General features: G+C 44.7%; 1 protein-coding gene across 8 annotated transcripts in view; it reads right to left on the bottom strand.

Moving 5' to 3' along the window:
* LOC134911739 (UDP-glucuronosyltransferase 2A2-like) overlaps nt 1–21,225 on the bottom strand; it is a 240,192-nt gene that overhangs the window by 139,666 nt on the left and 79,301 nt on the right. The gene's annotated exons all lie outside the window — the stretch shown is intronic.

The raw sequence follows: 21,225 nt of genomic DNA, 5'->3' as shown, positions 1-21,225 counted from the left end.
GTTACAGCTTAAAAATCAAACTGCATAAGGGTGTCAAACTACTTTTAGTAATATTATATGGGAATTATAGAGAAAATATCCAGTAAGATTCTATACGTGGTAAAGTTAGATCTACTGTCTAATGAAATATTAGCCTGTCTTATTTAGAATGTAAAAAAAACATGTGTGTCCTAACTTTTTGTTAATTTCAGTGTGAAGGCATGTGACTGATCAAAACAGAGCGGGTATGAGGAGTTCCCGTTTAAAGGCAAGGTGGAAGTGTCTTTTGCCTGCCAGTCTGGGAGGGGGAGGAGGAATCTAGGGTATAAAGTCTGCCTGGGCCATTTGTCTGTATGACCAATGCTGGAAAAGCTGGCTGGTGACTAGGGAGTACAGTGCGGTAGGTCTCTGTTAGTGAGTGACAGAGCTGTGAACATTTACTCTGTAATGGTTACTGGTCTGCGGCCATCCTGACAAAATAAAACTATGGTGAAGAAGTCCAGTGTCAGCATGTGCTTCCATTACACAACTGATAGATAGATAGATAGATAGATAGATAGATAGATAGAATATGTGGGCTGATAATTCTCTCATATTCATTAGCAAGAAATAATATTCTTAATTATTATGATGTGTTTGCTATCTAGCTCCACTATTTATTTATTCTTTTATTCTTAGATGTTCTTTGCCAATATAAATTGCCATATTAAAGTATAAGAAAACGTAGTGGTAGGCTGTGCAACTAGAGATGTGTGTGTGTACTTCTCTGTGTGCACAGCTCCAAAGTGTTTTATATCCAAGACATACAATATATTATGCTAGCCCACTTGATTTTGCCTTAATAGTTTTACTATGTGCCCAGCATGCCTAGCCTATGGTTTTAATAACTTTCTGTCAGAGGTAAATATAAATCTGTATGTCACTTGGTGCTACTTCTATTGTTCTTGTTATATACCATTGTATTCAGGGCCGGCAACAGAAATCTTGGGGCCCGGTACACTGATATCTCTGGGCCCCCCACTCTAAGTATGTATGGTATCCGGTCAGCATACCGCTCGTCAGGATCCCGGCTGTCACAATACAGATGCTGGGATTCCGACTAAGTTTCCATACCATCGCCGGTATACTGGCAAGGTAGGTGTTTCCCCCTCTATGGGTGGTCATGACACCTATAGAAGGAGCATAGAACCTGTGGCGAGCATAGCTTGCCACCGAGCCCGCAGTATGGCGAGCGCAGCGAGCCTGCAAGGGGCTTCACTGCGCTCGCCTCCCCCTGCCTGCATTCCAACGCTCGGGATGCCGATGTCAGTATACTGACATTTGGCTTCCTGGGCAGCAGTATAACAGACCAATCCCGTATATTTATATATATATATATATATATATATAGCAAACACAAGGTGGTGCGGCACTCCAATGATTCACAAAGGCAGAGGTGTATGATTTGCAACGTTTCAATGCCCGTTTATTAGGATGGCATTTTCGTCAGGTATATAACAAAAACAAGAGACAGCTTACCTTAAATACAGAATATCACCCATCGTGGCGCGAATACCGCAGCGGGACTGCACGCCCGGTGGCCGCGCAAAGAAATGACGTCATGCCGTTCTAGAACAGAAGCGTGCATCGTCATGTGAAAAACCCATCACCATAGTAACAGTACACAGTATCAAGCTGGCTGAAATGGCAATCAATATAGACATTTATCTAAGTACAGATATGCAGTAAATTAAACGAGAGCCAGGCACAGAAATCTCATAGGACAATATAGGCTATTAGTTAAATAGTAACTAGCAGTTAAATACTACTAGCCAACACACTGATCCCTGAATATTCATTGAGGCCCTTCGGTGACAGAGTCCCTAAACGAAAAATCCACTTAGCCTCACATTGTAATAGCTTAAGCCCACGGTTCCCACCGCGTATAGAATATTGGATGTGATCGATCATCCTGTATTTTAATGAGGCAAGGCTGTGTGCAGCAAGTGCAAAGTGCCTTGCGACTGGCTGATCACTCTTGCCAGAAACCAGAGCAGCTTTTATAGAGGAACGATGGGCTGCCATACGTTCTTTGAAGGGTCGTTCAGTCTTTCCAATGTAGGAAAGACCACAAGGGCAAATTATCTGGTACACTGTATAAACGGAGTTACAGGTGAGTCTATGGTGGATTTTTAAGGATTTACCAGTAAGAGGATGATAGAATGTATCTCCAGGAATTAAGTATTTGCAGGTCACACATGTACACCGTATACATCCGGTTTTGCCCCTATACAAATTGGGGGTAGGTTGTGAAATATCTGATTTAACCAGGATATCGCGGATGTTGCGTCCGCGTTTATAACTGGGCATTAGCGCTGTATCCGCCAGATGACAGTCTGAATCAGACTTAATAATAGGCCAGAGGTTCTTAGCTATTTTATTGATCTTGGGACTAATCGGAGTATACTGTGTGACCCAGGGTAATAAAGATTTTGAACTACTTGGTTTGGGTTTTAACAGTGTTGCTCTGTCAATGCTCATAACCCTGGCTTTAGTTTTTTGAAGCTGGGTATGATCATAACCTCGTGACAGGAATTTTTGCAATAAAGAATCAATCTGAACTTCTGCTGTTTTAATATCAGACGTAATGCGTCTGACTCTGATGAATTGTGAGTACGGCAAGCCCTGAATCAGCGATCTGGGATGACAGCTAGATGCTAGCAAAAGGTTGTTACGATCAGTCGGTTTTGAGTACAAATTGGTTGAAATGCAGCCATCTTTAATAGAAATGGCTACATCTAAATACTGTATCTCAGTGGAACTAAAAGAAAAAGTGAATTTGACGGGACTATCGCTAGAGTTATGTAACTCGAGGTGATTTACTAGATCTTGACCGTCTCCCTGCCAAAAAATCAGCAAGTCGTCGATGTAGCGACAAAAAAATAAAATCCTATTTGAAATATTGGAATCCGAAAAAAATATTGAATGCTCTACATCAAACATAAAAATATTTGCGTAAGAGGGGGCTACCGCCGCCCCCATCGCACAACCAATCAGTTGTAAATAAAAAGAACCATCATAAAGAAACATTTTTTTTGTTAATATGAACCGAAGTAAATCCAACAAAAATGTAATATCAGGACCAACGTACGTGCTCTGCCCGTGTAAAAAACGACCCACAGCCGACAATCCCTGCTCATGGGGAATTACGGTATATAAACTAACCACATCGATGGTAAACATGGTAATTTCATCTTTCCAAAGATCCACAAATCCATGTCAGACCCCCCGGGCAGACCAATCATCGCTGCACGTGGGGGCCTGACTCAGCCAGCCTCGGTATTTGTTGACAGTGTATTACAAACTTATATAAAAGATCACCCCAGATATCTTTTAGACACTACCACACTACTGGTTAAATTGATGTCTTTACCTAGATTTTCTGATGAAATTACCATGTTTACCATCGATGTGGTTAGTTTATATACCGTAATTCCCCATGAGCAGGGATTGTCGGCTGTGGGTCGTTTTTTACACGGGCAGAGCACGTACGTTGGTCCTGATATTACATTTTTGTTGGATTTACTTCGGTTCATGTTAACAAAAAAAATTTTTCTTTATGATGGTTCTTTTTATATACAACTGATTGGTTGTGCGATGGGGGCGGCGGTAGCCCCCTCTTACGCAAATATTTTTATGTTTGATGTAGAGCATTCAATATTTTTTTCTGATTCCAATATTTCAAATAGGATTTTATTTTTTTGTCGCTACATCGACGACTTGCTGATTTTTTGGCAGGGAGACGGTCAAGATCTAGTAAATCACCTCGAGTTACATAACTCTAGCGATAGTCCCGTCAAATTCACTTTTTCTTTTAGTTCCACTGAGATACAGTATTTAGATGTAGCCATTTCTATTAAAGATGGCTGCATTTCAACCAATTTGTACTCAAAACCGACTGATCGTAACAACCTTTTGCTAGCATCTAGCTGTCATCCCAGATCGCTGATTCAGGGCTTGCCGTACTCACAATTCATCAGAGTCAGACGCATTACGTCTGATATTAAAACAGCAGAAGTTCAGATTGATTCTTTATTGCAAAAATTCCTGTCACGAGGTTATGATCATACCCAGCTTCAATAAACTAAAGCCAGGGTTATGAGCATTGACAGAGCAACACTGTTAAAACCCAAACCAAGTAGTTCAAAATCTTTATTACCCTGGGTCACACAGTATACTCCGATTAGTCCCAAGATCAATAAAATAGCTAAGAACCTCTGGCCTATTATTAAGTCTGATTCAGACTGTCATCTGGCGGATACAGCGCTAATGCCCAGTTATAAACGCGGACGCAACATCCGCAATATCCTGGTTAAATCAGATATTTCACAACCTACCCCCAATTTGTATAGGGGCAAAACCGGATGTATACGGTGTACATGTGTGACCTGCAAATACTTAATTCCTGGAGATACATTCTATCATCCTCTTACTGGTAAATCCTTAAAAATCCACCATAGACTCACCTGTAACTCCGTTTATACAGTGTACCAGATAATTTGCCCTTGTGGTCTTTCCTACATTGGAAAGACTGAACGACCCTTCAAAGAACGTATGGCAGCCCATCGTTCCTCTATAAAAGCTGCTCTGGTTTCTGGCAAGAGTGATCAGCCAGTCGCAAGGCACTTTGCACTTGCTGCACACAGCCTTGCCTCATTAAAATACAGGATGATCGATCACATCCAATATTCTATACGCGGTGGGAACCGTGGGCTTAAGCTATTACAATGTGAGGCTAAGTGGATTTTTCGTTTAGGGACTCTGTCACCGAAGGGCCTCAATGAATATTCAGGGATCAGTGTGTTGGCTAGTAGTATTTAACTGCTAGTTACTATTTAACTAATAGCCTATATTGTCCTATGAGATTTCTGTGCCTGGCTCTCGTTTAATTTACTGCATATCTGTACTTAGATAAATGTCTATATTGATTGCCATTTCAGCCAGCTTGATACTGTGTACTGTTACTATGGTGATGGGTTTTTCACATGACGATGCACGCTTCTGTTCTAGAACGGCATGACGTCATTTCTTTGCGCGGCCACCGGGCGTGCAGTCCCGCTGCGGTATTCGCGCCACGATGGGTGATATTCTGTATTTAAGGTAAGCTGTCTCTTGTTTTTGTTATATACCTGACGAAAATGCCATCCTAATAAACGGGCATTGAAACGTTGCAAATCATACACCTCTGCCTTTGTGAATCATTGGAGTGCCGCACCACCTTGTGTTTGCTGTTTATCCCTTGTGAGGGCACCCGATGTGTTAAACGTGTATAAGTGGCTGTGCCGGACCCAACTTGCTCTCTCTTTATATATATATATATATATATATATATATATATATATATATATAGAGAGAGAGAGAGAGACAAACGATGTTGGCGACACTCAGGAGACTAAATATGCTGCAAAAAATAATTTATTGCATCACAGTCCAACGCATAATTTGGGACGCAGCCCGTCGTCAGGGACTGTGACGCAATAAAGAATTTTTGCAGCATGTTTAGTCTCCTGAGTGCCGCCAACATCGTTTGTCTATACAAGGTACTGTATATTATACCGGGGAGCAAGTATCTTCATTTGAAAAGGGTGAGTGCCGGGCAAAGGACTACTATATATAACTATATATATAAAACTATATATATATATATATATATAAAACTATATATATAACTATATATATATATATATATATATATATATATATGTGTGTGCACACACAAACTTACATACAAATTTACATATAAAAACACACTAGAGATGAGCAGGTTCAGTTCCCTGAGAAATGAACCCCCCCGAACTTTACTACTCAAGCCCGGATCCAAGCTCGGTTCGGGTTTTCCCGCCTGACTCGGAATCCAGAACGAGGCAACACGTCATCATCCCGCTGTCGGATTCTCGAGAGGTTTGGATTCCATATAAGGAGCTGCGCGTCGCCGCCATTTTCACTTCAGTCCTGGAGAGTGTAACGAGAGGACATGTCTCCGTCCTCAGTGTCTGTGCGGGACTGAAAGTGGGGTGGCGAATCCAGTGCTGTCTTGTGCTGCTCAGTCCAGTGTAGTGTCTTACGCTGCATCAGTCCAGTCACAGTGGTGGTGTCCTCTGCTGCTATATGTCCAGTGCTGCTGTATAAGTCCTGTGCAGTGGTGCTGTGTTATGCTGCATCAGTCCAGTGGTGGTGTCCCTGTGCTGCTGTATAAGTCCAGTGGTACTGCCGTATAAGTCCAGTGATCCTGCCGTATATGTCAGTAATACTGCCATATATGTCCAGCGGTACTGCCATATAATTCCAGTGATACTGCCGTATATGTCCAGTGGTACTGCCGTATAATTCCAGTGATACTGCCGTATATGTCCAGTAATACTGCCGTATAATTCCAGTGGTACTGGCGTATAAGTCCAGTGATACTGCCATATAAATCCAGTCCAGTGGTACTGTCGTATAAGTCCAGTGGCACTGCCGTATAATTCCAGTGATACTGCCGTATAATTCCAGTGGTACTTGCGTATAAGTCCAGTGGTACTGCCGTATAAGTCCAGTGGTACTGCCGTATAAATCCAGTCCAGTGATACTGCCGTATTAGTCCAGTGATACTGCCATATATGTCCAGTGGTACTGCCGTATAAATCCAGTCCAGTGATACTGCCGTAGAAGTCCAGTGATACTGCCATATATGTCCAGTGGTATTCCTGTATGAATCCAGTGGTATTGCCTTATAAATCCAGTGGTACTGGCATATAAATCCATTCCAGTGGTATTGCCATATAAGTCAAGTCCAGTGGTGCTGCCATATAAGTTCAGTGGTGCTGTCCTGTGCTGTATATTATTTACTCCAAATAAAGGCTTAACTAATATTTAATCCAAATCATTTTTACAGGGTTTGCCTTCTGTGGTGTAGAGGTACGCTCTCCTTTGCTGCATTTTGTAATATAACTCCAGAAAAATAATGGAGAACAAAATTTTGGAGGATAAAATAGTGAAAGATCAAGAACCACTTCCTCCTGCTGCTGCTGCTGCTACTGCTGTCATTGTTGCTGGTAGTCGATCATCACCCCAGAGGGACCACTTGTACTACTTCAACTAAGCAAATGACTGTCCAACAGTCCTTTGCAAGGAAGATGAAATATGACAGCAGTCATCCTGTTGCAAAGCGAATAACTGAGTCCTTGACAGCTATGTTGGTGTTAGACGTGCGTCCAGTATCCGCCATTAGTGCAGTGGGACTGCAGTGCCAGCCCTAGATGGGCCAGGTGTTTGTGCCGCACACTTGTGTCACTTAACTTAGCTATACAGCTACCTCATTGCACCTCCTTTACTTCTTTGCATCATGTGCTGTTTGGGGACTATTTTTTTTTAAGTACCATCATGTCTGCCACTGTAGTGCCACTCCTAGATGGGCCAGGTGTTTGTGCCACTTAGCTTAGTCATCCAGTGACCTTGGTGCATCTATTTATTTATTTTTTTGCACCATGTGCTGTTTGAGGACTAGTTTTTTAAGTGCCATCCTGTCTGCCACTGCAGTGCCAATGGGCCAGGTGTTTGTGCCGCACACTTGTGTCACTTAGCTTAGTCATCCAGCGACCTTGGTGCACCTCTTTTTTTCTTTGCATCATGGGACTAGTTTTTTTAAGTGCCATTCTCTCTGCCACTGCAGTGCCACTCCTAGATGGGCCATGTGTTTGTGCCGCACATTTGTGTCACTTAGCTTAGTCATACAGCTACCTCATTGCACCTCTTTTACTTCTTTGCATCATGTGCTGTTGGGGACTAGTTTTTTATAAGTGCCATCCTGTCTGACACTGCAGTGGACCAGCTTGGCTCGGAGCAGCTCCTTGGCAGCGTTGGTGGATGAAGTGCCACCGCGTCGTCAGTTCTATGGCATCTTGCCACCAGTACAATGGGGACCGTACTAAGTGGAAGAGGGTGGCAGGGGGGTTTGCGCTGCAGTTCGTTACATTAGTTTTAAAGGCTGTGGGCGGGCTGTGGGCGTCACATAAAAAATATTAGTAGGCGCTGCAGAAGCTGTGTCCCTGATCTTCGGGGCCTCTCTGACCCACAGGGCCCAGGATGTTTGTCCCCTTTGACCACCCCTCTCGCCGGGCCTGATTGTATTCACCACTTTTGTACGCACATATACATTCCATACCTTTGGTCCACGCATTGCAGCCTAGAGGACACGTGGCTGTTTATTGTAAAATCCAGTTACCTTACATCTCAATAATATTGACAGAACCAATAAATATGTATTTTAGAAAAGAAAAAGAAATCTTTTTTTTTACTATGTGTGTCCCTGGATTTTTATTTTTTTTAAATATAGCAACCCTAACCAGTATAATAATATAAAATTGGATATTATTGAATATGGAGTTTTGGCAATCATATTATTTTTGTGTTGAATGGTATTGGTGAGGATTTACAGCAGGGGTACAAGAAAATAACCTGTGAATTTGTAAAAATTGTGTTTTCTCTTACGATCTAGAGGATACTGGGGTCCATTTAGCACCATGTGGTATAGATGGGTCCACTAGGAGCCATAGGCACTTTAAGAAGTTGATAGTGTGGGCTGGCTCCTCCCTCTATGCCCCTCCTACCAGACTCAGTTTAGAAAATGTGCCTGGAGGAGTCGGTCATGTCGCTGGAAGCTCCTGAAGAGTTTTCTGCATTTATTTTCTCTGTTTGTTATTTTTAGGCAGGGCTGGTTGGCACCAGCCTGCCTGCTTCGTGGGACTTAGGGGGGGGCCCAACCCCTTGAAGGGATAATGGTCCCGTTCCCCGCTGACAGGACACTGAGCTCCTGAGGGAACTATTCGCAAGCCCCACCACGGCAAGCGTACATTCCCGCAGCACGCCGCCACCCCTAACAGAGCCAGAAGAATAAAAAGTGGTGAGTACTGAGCCGGCGTCCCAGTTAGTGGGGCACCAGCCATTATGGCGGACCAAGGGTACGGAGACACATGGCTTCTAAACGGGGTGGAATGCGTCTACAGACACAGTACACAACTGCGTCTCAGTACACTGTACACAGTACCCAAACTGGCAAACACAGCCTTAAAATGGTTCTGCTCCATTTTAAGCACACAAATTACCTCAGCCAGTATAAAAAAAGCGGGAAGACTGTGCACCATTGAAGGAGCGGGGCTTCACTATGAGAGGATCCAGCAGCTCACCAGCGCCATTTTCCCTCTGCAGTGGACACAGACGCTGACTGACAGGGATGTGCAGCTCCTCCGGTGTGACTACAAATTACCTCAGCAGTACCAGGGGGTCATAGTAGTGGGGGAGCGACTATTAGTGTACTAAGTCCCCTATCAGGGTACTTAGTCTGCGACCCGGCTTAGCTTGACATTAGCTTTAAGGGTGCGGTGGGGGCTGTCTCCAAACAACTCTGTATCTCCCTGAAGGGCCCTTTGTTGGTTACTTGTGCTTAACCTTTTCCTGTGTGTGTGTGTGTGTGTGTGTGTGTGTGTGTGTGTGTGTGTGTGTGTGTGATGTCACATTTACATTATGTCAGGCAAAGAGTGTGTTTCTTGTACAGTGGAGTGTTCCTCTTCACCAGGGGGCTCACTACTGGGTACTCAGGGTTCACAGAATAGTGGGGCTTGCCTGGAGTGGGTTAATTATCTTAAAGGAATGATCTCCACTCTTTCTACAAAATTGTCCCGCAATGAGACGCAATACTTAAAACAGACTGTGGATGAGTTTATGAACAGAGACTCAGTCCCCAAAACAGCGTCTCAATCCCCTCCCATTTGTCCGCAAAGGCGATCTCTGGCCCATATCCTATAATCTGACGCTGATGGGTCAGACCTGGAGGAGGGTGAGGTGGACTTGGAGGGGGGAGGGGGGGATGCGGCTCTGTCACATGGAATAGAGGCTCTTATAGAGGCTATCAGAGATGTTCTGCATATTCCTGATAAGGTGCCAGAGGAGTGTGAGGAATCTTATTTTAATGTAAAAAAGAAGTCCTCAGTCTCTTTTCCTGCATCATAGGAATTGAATACCCTGTTTGAAGAACCATGGGTTAATCCTGATAAGAAGTTTAAGATACCTAAAAGTTTTCTCTCATCTTTTTCTTTTCCTCTGGAGGATAGGAAAAAATGGGAAAATCCACAGATAGTGGACGCATCAGTCTCTAGGCGGTCACGTAAAATTGTATTACCTGTTCCCTGTGCAGCCTCCCTGAAAGACACGGCTGATCGTAAAATTGAGACTACACTCAAATCATTGTACACAGCTGCTGGGGTGGCCCAAAGACTCACTATTGCATGTGCATGGATCACGAAAGCCATTGCTAGATGGTCAGGTAACCTAATTGAGGGGTTAGATTCCTTATCTAGAGGGGATGTTGTCTTACTCCTGCAGCATATACAGGACTCTGCGAACATTATGGTGGAAGCCATTAAGGAAATAGGCGAGCTTAACACACGCACCACCGCTTTGGCAGTGTCAACATGCAAGGGCTTGTGTTATGCCAGTGGACTGCTGATGCAGACTCCAGGAAAGGCGTGGAAGGCCTACCATTCACAGAAGAGGCCTTGTTTGGAGATGAATTAGACAAATGCATCTCCACAGCTACTGCGGGTAAGTCTATGTATCTTCCATCCGCAGCCCTCCCAACTAAGAAGACTTATTCAGCTTCTAAGTTACAGTCCTTTCGGACGGCCAAGTTCAAGGGCAAATTCAGAGGTGCATCTACGTCCTCCAGTGGCGCAAGAGGTAAACCACGCAAACCAGCAACAGCAGGAGATAAGGAACAGAGCTCAGGCTCTGCTTCCTCAAAGACTTCAGCATGACGGTGGACCGCAATGCCTGGAAGGCTGTCAGATGTTAGCCCGACTACAATTCTTCAATCAGATCTAGTCCAGTTCGTGCCAGGATCCCTGGGTCATAGATCTTATTTCTCAGGGCTACAGACTGGAGTTCCAAATGCTCCCACTTCACAGAGTCTTCAAATCAGGCTTGCCAGTTTCACTCAAATAGACTCAGGTAATTGTTCCAGTTCCACCTCATCTACTAAACAAGGGGTACTATTCCAACTTGTTTGTAGTACCAAAGCCGGACGGTTCGGTAAGACCAATTCGGAACCTCAAGTCTTTGAATCCGTACATACGAGTGTTCAAATTCAAGATGGAGTCTCTGAGAGCGGTGATCTCAGGTCTGGAGGAGTGGGAATTCCTAGTGTCTCTTGATATCAAGGATGTGTACCTTCATATTTCAATCTCCGGTTTGCACTGCAGGACTGTCACTACCAGCTCCAGGCTCTGCCATTTGGTCTCTCCATGGCACCGAGGGTGTTCACCAAGGTGATGGCAGAGATGATGTTTCTACTCCGCAAATAGGGAGTGAAGATAATTCCATACCTGGACGATCTCCTGATAAAAGCGCCATCCAGGGAAAGGTTGCTGGACAGCATTGCTCTCTCAACCAAACTCCTCCATGATCACGGGTGGATTCTGAACCTTCCGAAATCTCCCCTAGAGCCAACACAGAGGCTCCCATTCCTGGGAATGATACTGGACACAGAGTCACAAAAGGTGTTCCTTCCGTTGGAAAAGGCATTGGTAATCCAGTCGATGGTTTGGGATGTACTGAAGCCAACCCAGGTGTCGGTGCATCTGTTCATTCGCATTCTGGGGAAAATGTTGGCCTCTTACAAGGCACTTCAATATGGAAGGTTTCACGCAAGACCCTTCCAGCTCGATCTGTTGGACAAATGGTCCAGATCGCATCTTCACATGCACCAGAGGACCTGTCTGTCGCCAAAGGCCAGGATCTCCCTTCTGTGGTGGCTACAGTCTTCTCACCTCATTACAGGACGGATGTTCGGAATTCAGAACTGGATTCTGTTAACCACAGACGCAAGCCTCAGGGGTTGGGGAGCAGTCACTCAGGGAGTGCAGTTTCAGGGAAGATGGTCAAGTCAGGAAGTCATCCTTCCAATCAACATTCTGGAACTCAGGGCCATATACAACGCCATTCTGCAGGCCTCACATCTTCATGATCAGGCAATTCAGGTCCAGTCGGACAATGTGACGGCAGTAACGTACATAAACCAACAGGGTGGAACGAAAAGCAGAGCACCAATGTCAGAGGTGTCAAGAATTCTCCTCTCGGCAGAAAGAAATGCTGTGGCGTTGTCAGCGGTCTTCATTTCGGGAGTAGACAACTGGGAAGTAGACTTACTCAGCAGACACGACCTGCACCCGGGGGAGAGGGGCCTTTACTCAAAAGTGTTCAGGTGGTTGACCATTTGATAGGGATATCCACAGATCGACATGATGGCCTCTCGTCTCAAAAAGAAGCTCAGGCGGTATTGTTCCACGTCGAGAGACCCACAGGCCGTGGCGATAGACGACAACTCCATGGGTCTATCAGATGGTGTACGTGTTTTCTCCACTTCCTCTGATCCCAAGGATTCTAAAACAAATGAAAAGGGAAAAGGTTCAAGCAATACTCATTGCTCCGGACTGGCCAAGAAGGGCCTGGTATGCGGACCTTCTGGAGATGCTCCTCAAATATCAGTGGCCTCTGCCTCTTCGCGAGGATCTTCTGCAACAGGGCCCGTTCATCTACCAGGACTTACCACGGCTACGTTTGACAGCATGGAAGTTGAACGGCTGATTCTAGCCAGGAGAGTTATCCCTAACAAGGTTATCCTGACTATGATCCAAGCCAGGAAGGGGGTAATGTCTAAGCATTACCATCGTATTTGGAAGAAATACGTCTCTTGATGTGAGAGCAGAAATTATTCTGCGGTGGAATTTCATCTGGGACATTTCCTGCTTTTTCTGCAGGCAGGCGTGGATGTGGCCCTGCGTCTGGACTCCATAAAAGTCCAGATTTCAGCCTTGTCCATTTTCTTTCAGAAACAACTGGCTTCTCTCCCTGAGGTCCAGACGTTCTTGAAAGGTGTTCTGCACATCCAAGCTCCCTTTATGCACTCCCAGGGCCCCTTGGGATCTCAATGTGGTGCTGCAGTTCCTCCAATCGGACTGGTTTGAACCGTTACAGGAGGTGGACATAAAATATCTTACGTGGAAGACAGTCACACTGTTGGCCTTGGCTTCAGCAAGACGTGTGTCGGAGCTGGGGGCTTTTGTCTCACAAGAGTCCCTATTTAATTTTCCATGAGGACATAGCTGAACTCAGAACTCAGCAGCAATTTCTTCCTAAAGTAGTGTCCGCATTTCACATCAACCAACGTATTGTGGTTCCGGTTGTCCCCGACACCTCTGTTACTTCAAAGTCTTTTGATGTTGTGAGGGCTTTGAAGGTGTATTTGAAAAGAACAGCTTGTCACAGAAAGACTGACTTGCTGTTTGTTCTTTATGATCCAAATAGGATTGGATGTCCTGCTTCAAAGCAGACAATTGCACGCTGGATCAGACTTACTATCCAGCATGCTTATTCCATGACAAGTTTTCCGTGTCCAAAATCTGTACAGGCCCACTGTACTAGGTCGGTGGGTACTTCCTGGGCGGCTGCCCGGTGTGTCTCAGCCTTACAGCTCTGCCGAGCAGTTACTTGGTCAGGTTTGAACATGTATGCTAAGTTCTACAAGTTCGATACTTTGGCCTCTGAGGACCTTCAGTTTGGTCAATCAGTTCTGCAGGAACCTCAGCACTCTCATGCCCATTTTGGGAGCTTTGGTACTTCCCCATGGTACTAAATGGACCCCAGTATCCTCTAGGACGTGAGAGAAAATAGGATTTTAATTACCTACCAGTAAATCCTTTTCTCGTAGTCCGTAGAGGATACTGGGCTCTCGCCCAGTGCTTCGTTCTTCCTGCACTGTTACTTGGTTAAGTAATGTTGGTTCAGCCGTTGCTGTTCCTGTTTCAAGTTTGGTTAGCTTGGCTTTCCTCTTGTGTGTGCTGGTTCGGAAACTCACCACTATCCTTATCTATCCTTCTCTCAAAGTATGTCCGTCTCCTCGGGCACAGTTTCCTAGACTGAGTCTGGTAGGAGGGACATAGAGGGAGGAGCCAGCCCACACTATCAAATTCTTAAAGTGCCTATGGCTCCTAGTGGACCTGTCTATACCCCATGGTACTAAATTAACCCCAGTATCCTCTAGGACTATGAGAAAAGGATTTACCGATAGGTAATTAAAATCCTATTTTTCCATCAGTTTTCTGGTGAGTTGCAGATTGAGATCGCCATATGTAAAATAGGCTAAAGTTGAAAAAAGGCTGGGTTCTGGGTAGGATTTCTTCTGCCTGTTCTGCCCATATCACAATACACTTCTCCAGTCTGCGCATGTGCATGACAGTTTCACCTGGTTGGGACCCAGCAATGCCTAGAAGGTTTTGCTGAAGCTAGAAAGGCAGTGCTGGGTCTCTGTTGCCAGCATTACGAGTGCAGCACAGGGGAAAACAGTGGTAGACTTAGTTTACCGCTGTTTGTTGAATGCTAAAAGTAGAACATAACCCATTTAGTAAGTGCTAAAGGGTTTACAGTATTTTGCATTTATAAATGGGACCCTAAGAGCTGTCTTATGCATCTTTCTGGACAAGCCTGCTCAACCTATACATTTTGCTCTTTAGTAATACAGATTTTTTTTTAACTTTAACGTGATTGCAAAATATCCAGAATTATCTGCTGCCATCAGTAATACTCATTTTTCCACTGCTGCAGTAACCCAGGTTACTGCCGGGTTAACCCGGGCCATTGCTCAGTGGAAAAGGGTCTCCCAAAAAAAATAACCCGGGTTCAGTGACCCAGGAATCCAACCCAGGTAGTGAGCAGGGTTGGACCTAGGAAGGACCCAGGTAACAGGGCAGTGTAAACCAGTGAGACCTGGGTCCTATTAAAAACATAAGGAGAGGAGTGTGGCCTAACCGGCAATAGTAGTGGAGGCGCTTTCTGGGAGCTCCCGGTCTGTGGTCTGCATAGCACCAGTTTATTGGCCCACGGTGATCCCAACCTCTCTGGGCCTCTTAGTCATGGATACTGCAAGTGGGTAAGACGGTAAGGGTTCCTACGGGTTGCAGCCTGCCCGACTAGCCAATACCGTGACCTTGAGTTAGTGCCAGTACCTGAGGATCGCACCATATCCTCCAGATGCACTGAAACACCGCTGCTCATGCTGCCTGGGGGATAATGGTGCCGTATTTAATTGGTGCATCTTGCTACCTCTGACTTCACATGTCCAGCTCCTCAGGTGAAACCTCTTGATATTAAACCTCTGAACCCATAGATGGCTATAGGAGGAAGATATCTTTGCACAGGTGGTGCTGGTAAGACCAGGTTCACAGGAGGGATGCAGTTAATTTGCCGGCTGTCGGGATCATGTCGGTCAGGATACCGATGCCAGAATCCTGACAGCTGACAAATGGAATCCCGGCGAACAGGGGCTATTCCCACTTGTGGGTGTCCACAAGGGGACTCTTTGCGCTCACCCCGCTGCTGGCATACTGGAGGCCGGGAAGCTGTTATCGGTATACTAATGGCCCGCATCCCGGCCGCCGATAAAACATACTGATCCCTCACAGGTTCCTTCAATCTTTCCCCCATGGCTCCAGATCCAACTGGCTCATTGCTCTTGGGTAGCAGACAATGCTTTCTATTTAACTGTGCCCTCTGACCTCCATCACTCTCTCATGCTGTGAGATTTCTATGCTGTTTTGTCATTTAAAACACAGACTGATCTAATCCTTATCTGATATTACCAGAGCATTTTACTCTTGATCTTCACTGAATTCCTCATGTCTAGTAAACGTCACAAGGAACAAGCAGGGGTCTCCCCTATTACCTTTTTCAAACAACCCTCTACTGAACAGGGTGTTAAAGGTGGCACTACAGCTGACAAAGGACACAAGCAACTGCCTGCACTTAGTGTTCCCTTTGAGTCCATGTCCTCTTCTTCAGACCTGACCCCTGCTCCCACGGGTGGTCTGGGTGACGACGCACCATTGATCCTAGGCTCCATGCAACAACTTTTGGATTCCTTTAAAGCTGCACTACAAACTTGTCAGTCTGTCAATGCTATAGGACATCGGAGCGATCTATTTGAAAATAAACTCAAAGAAGTGGTTAAATCGCATAATAACCGTATTACTCTTCACAAGAAACTTCAAGCAGAAGTCACAGTTCTAGAAACTAAAACTGTAGACCTTAAAGATAGGTCACCACGCAACAATATCAAAATCCGTGGCATTCCTCAATCAGTCTTCAACTCTGACCTTAAAGACTTTGTTATGGATATTTTTATAAAGTTGGCTCCTACAATTTCTATCACTTTCTCCTGGACCGTATACACTATCTTCCCAGGGCAAGGAATGACCCAACAGATGCCCCCAGAGACTCTCTGATGCATTTCCATTACAATCAACTAACAACCAAGAGTTAACTTTAGAGTTAACTCAGAATAATCCCTCTGACCTACATATGGTCTTACTTCCACCTAGAGCAAGAATCTTTTTTTTTTTTTTTTTGCCATAACTGATTTGATTATGACGGTCCTCTTAAACCCATTGGTAAAAATATATAGTCACTCTCATCGTGACCCTTTTTCTTACTAAATTGTTTATATTGCCCCTTTCAGTTTTGGTGCCTTCACAAGTAACTGTTTTTGTCATTTTTATTCTTTATATGTAACATGAGTCACAAGTTCCCTTTGTCTTTTTCTTTTGTCCCTTTCATCTTTCATCATTCTTTTTGATTTTTTTTCTTCTCACAGATAGATTGTATTGTTTGAAACTGCATCTACATCACTACCTTCCTTCTTTATGTAGGTACACACACTATTAACTGGGCAATTCTATCCTCTACCATCCTTTCCCTATCATGTCCCTTTGATTTACAATGGTCAGGGCTGGATTAAGGGAGGTGCGAAATGGGAGGTCGTCCCGGGCCCCTACACAATGCTGTGTAAAGTCAATCAGACAGTACATTCTGAAAAAGCCCCCTCCAGCAGCTCAGCTATTTGGCCACTGAGGATGTAATAAGTGTAGAGTGAGTCTTGCGGGATATTGATGTAAAATCCCGTGAGACAGTGACCAGTGAGCCAGCTGCTTCTGTTGGTGGTGCGGTGCAGTGCTGCAACGGCTTGCTGTCCCTCTCCATGCTGAAGCATCCAGGTAAGACGCCGTGGTGCGATGTGATGCGGTTTGTGTGTGCGCGCTCATGAATTGCCATAGTACTAGTGTGGGCCCCCACAAATGTATTGCCCCTGATAATGAGTAACGTATTGTCACTAAATGTGAAGGACCTCAACTCACCAAACAAGAGGAGATTGGCTTTACGTCATTTTACTAAACATAAAGCTCACTAAGTGGCCCTTCAAGAAACGCACTTTGTCCAATATTGCCCTCTCAGTTCTCTAACTCCAAATATCCCCATGTTATATGTTCAACGGTCCCAGTAAAAAAGCAGGGGTAGCTATATTAATGTACAATGCCTGTGATTTTGTACTGGATTAACAATTAGCAGATCATGAAGGCCGATATTTAATTCTAATAGGGAAACTGGAAAATAAGCCAGTTACAATAGCTGTAGTTACGCCCCGAACAACAAACAAGTCCTGCAGTCTTGTTGTACCAGTTGGGACTTCAACATGGTTCTTGACCCCAATTAGGATAAATACACCACTTAGCACATTTGTTGTGCCCATACCATACATGACCACTCTAATGCATTTAGACACGTTCTACTTGAATATGACCTACAGTATATGATGTTTGGAGGGCAAAAAGATTCCACTAGTAGAGATTATACCTTTTTCTCTCTAGTCCACAATTCTTTCTCACGTATTGATTTTGTCCATTTCTGATAAATAGACCCTACAAAAGATACAGTCAAGGACGTAGCTACCATAGGTGCAGACAGTGCAGCTGCTGTGGGGCCCAGGGTTCAGAGGGGCCCCTTTTATCTGTCAAAGTTACATATGTTATATACATATTTCATAATTCGGTAGTACATAGGGGCACTTACAAATATTTGCTTTGGAGCCTTCAATCTTTCTAATTACGCAACTTGACTTGTTCATTGTAATGTGGTATAAAATGAACTGGAGGGGAATTATAATGTTACATAATATTAAGTGGAGCCCAGAAATGTGGCATAATATGAAGTGAAGGAACTGTATTGTGGCATAATATGAGCTGAGGACACTATGTCATAATGTGAATTGATACTGTGTGGCATAATGTGTACTGGTAGCTGTATAATGTGAATTAGTGCGCTACTATGGTTCAGAAAATGAATTAAATCACTGCTATGGGGCATAATATAAACCTAGGCACTACTATGGTCCAGAAAATGAACTAGAGCATACTATTAGCAACTGCTGTGGAGAGGTGTCTCTCTAGAAGCATTTTGGTAGGTGCCCCTTCAAAATGTTGCTATGGGTCCTGCAAAGTTCTGGTTACGCTCCTGGATACAGTAAAAAAGGCTTCTTTCCTGCCAGTGCCGTGGTCCGATCATTTTGCCTAAAGCGTACAATGGGACTTGAATGTTACTAGAACTTCTCCCAACTCTCTTTCCTTGTATTTAGAAACAAACAAACATGAAGATACCTCCCTGTGCACATTTTGGTGCTCCCTAAAAGCAACGGTCTGGGGATTGGCAAGCCAAGCAGCGGTCCGTATCCACAAAATCGTAATTCGTTAACAAACTGATATAGAATCCCACTTGGCAGACTTAGAGACTAAACTCAAAGCTTCCTCAGCTAACGGAGAATTTATTGTGAACTTCTTAAAGGCAGGGAGGAATGGAACGTGTTGGCTTCGAATGAGTTTCATAGAACTTTTTTTTTAAATAAAACAGAAATTCTAAGTACAAGGTGATAGGGCAGGTAGAATGCTTGACAGGAAATTGAGAGGGAAATTAGCTAAAGAATGGATAAGAGTGATTACCAATTTGAACGGCATTAAGGTTTCCAATCCTTTAGATATTACCAACATATTTGTACAATATTATTCTACTCTGTATAACCTAGGTGATGACCCTCTAGCACCACAACTGACGTCAGAAGGTATAGACAAATTCTTAAAGGATGTCAAACTACTCTTGCTAGAGGTAGACTCCCTCTGGACCATTGAACATGCATGGTCCTTAGAGGAAATAATGGAAGTTATTGATGCTCTCCCAGCGGACAAGGCCCTGGTCCTGATAGTTATATTAATAGATTCTAGAAATGTTTTAAAGACACCCTGACCCCAGCCCTATCCCAGGTTTTTAATTAGGCCTCCTCTTGTGACTCTTTACTTAAAGAGAAGCCTGGAGCATGAATTCTAGTTTTTCCTAAACTGGAAATAATCCTATCCTCCTAGCAAACTACCGTCCGAATGCCCTTCTCAACTCCAATGTTAAGATATAGGTTAAACTTACAGCTAACAGACTTAACCCTCTACTGCCTTCTCTTATCCTTCTGGACTAGGTTGGTTTTGTCCAAGGTAGACAATCTGCAGATAACACTAGGAGAGTCATCAATATTATCGATACCTTCTCTGCTTTGCGATTTCTGCTTTATATTCTAACCTTTCATCCAGAGTTTTTGTGAATGGCCTCCTATCCTCGGACATCATCAGTCCTGCGCTCTACGCAGCCCCGTAGTCAGCGTATGAGTAGGGTCGGGCCTGTGTACACCCAACTGCTATTGATGCTCTATAGCAGTGGTTCCCAATTTTTTTTTTTTATCACAGCGCCCTATAGTATCAGATTTTTTTTTTTACGACACCTCTAGGCCAAGAGCTTCTTATTAAGAAATGTAGAAATATTCAAATAAGTATATTATGTTTATATGTCTTCCTTGGGTTCAATTGTGTGTTGAGGGCTGAGAATTGCTTCTGTTTGTCCACATATTTTATGAATGACAGCCACTAGCACTGGTTTTGCCGATTATATTGACCATAAATAATTTTAATTGTTCCTGGACCATTAACCCAAGGCCCCCTGCAAGTGTCCTGAGGCACCTCAGGGTGCTTAGGCTCACAGTTTGAGAATCATTGCTCTGTAGTCTTATCAGAATCAGCTTTATTGGCCAGGTATACTTACGTATACTAGGAATTTGTCTTCGGTTTGCTATACAACAGCCAAGTAGGTAACAGGTAAGCAGGTGTGTGTGTGTGTGTGTGTGTGTGTGTGTGTGTGTGTGTGTGGGGGCAAGTAAAGTTACACAGATAGGTATACCGTAGGGACACAAGTTAGTTACATGTACGTCTAGTCAGTCAATGTTCAGGAGTTCAGCAGGCGGACAGCTTGGGGAAAGAAACTTTTGAGGCTTCTGGTGGATCTGGTGGGGACAGCCCTGTAACGCCTGCCTGAAGGAAACAAGTTAAACATGCTGTGGCCGGGGTGTAGCTGGTCTTTTACTATCTTCATTGCCCGCTTTTTAGCTCTGGACAAGTACAGGTCCTGGACTGAGGGAAGGTCGGCCCCGATGATCTTCTCTGCGGTTCTGACCACCTTTTGGAGCCTGCATCTGTCCCTCGCGCTGGCGGAGCTGTACCATACGAGTATCGAGGAGCACAGTACCGACTCCACAATCGCGGAGTAGAAGAGGAGCAGGAGCTTCTGTGGGATGTTGAACTTCCTTAGTTGCCTAAGAACAACCTCTGCTGCGCTTTCCCAACAGTGGCGTCAGTGTTGGACCCCCATTTAAGGTCCCTGGAGATTGTGGTCCCTATAAACTTGAAGGAGTCCACTAGCGATACCACACTGTCAGCAATCGTTAGCGGAGGTGCACTAGATGACTTCTTCCTGAAGTCCACTATCATCTCGACAGTTTTGAGGGGGTTGAGGTCAAGGTTGTTGTGGATGCACCACTGGGCCAGCCGGTCTACTTCCCGTCTATAGGCCGATTCGTCCCCATCCTTGATGAGGCCAATGACGGTGGTGTCATCGGCGAATTTGATGATCCTTACTGATTGCGCCTCTGAGGTACAGTCATTTGTGTACAGGGAGAAGAGCAGGGGTGAGAGGACACAGCCCTGAGGGGCCCCTGTACTGATGGACCGCGCTTGAGAGGTGAATTCCCCCGCTTTCACCACCTGTGTCCTATCTGTCAGGAAGTCTATTATCCAGGAACAGGTAGCTTCTGGGACCCCTAGGCGAAGTAATTTGGGGTGGAGGATGCTGGGGACGATTGTATTGAATGCCGAGCTGAAATCGACAAACAGGACCCTCGCGTAGGTACCGGGAATGTCTAGGTGCTGTAGAATGTAGTGCAGGCCCAGGTTGACTGCATCCTCGACACACCGATTCGAG

Source organism: Pseudophryne corroboree, chromosome 1 (genome assembly GCF_028390025.1).
Source record: "Pseudophryne corroboree isolate aPseCor3 chromosome 1, aPseCor3.hap2, whole genome shotgun sequence".
In the NCBI taxonomy this organism is placed as follows: domain Eukaryota; kingdom Metazoa; phylum Chordata; class Amphibia; order Anura; family Myobatrachidae; genus Pseudophryne; species Pseudophryne corroboree.
This window is presented reverse-complemented; position numbering and strand designations above follow the sequence as displayed.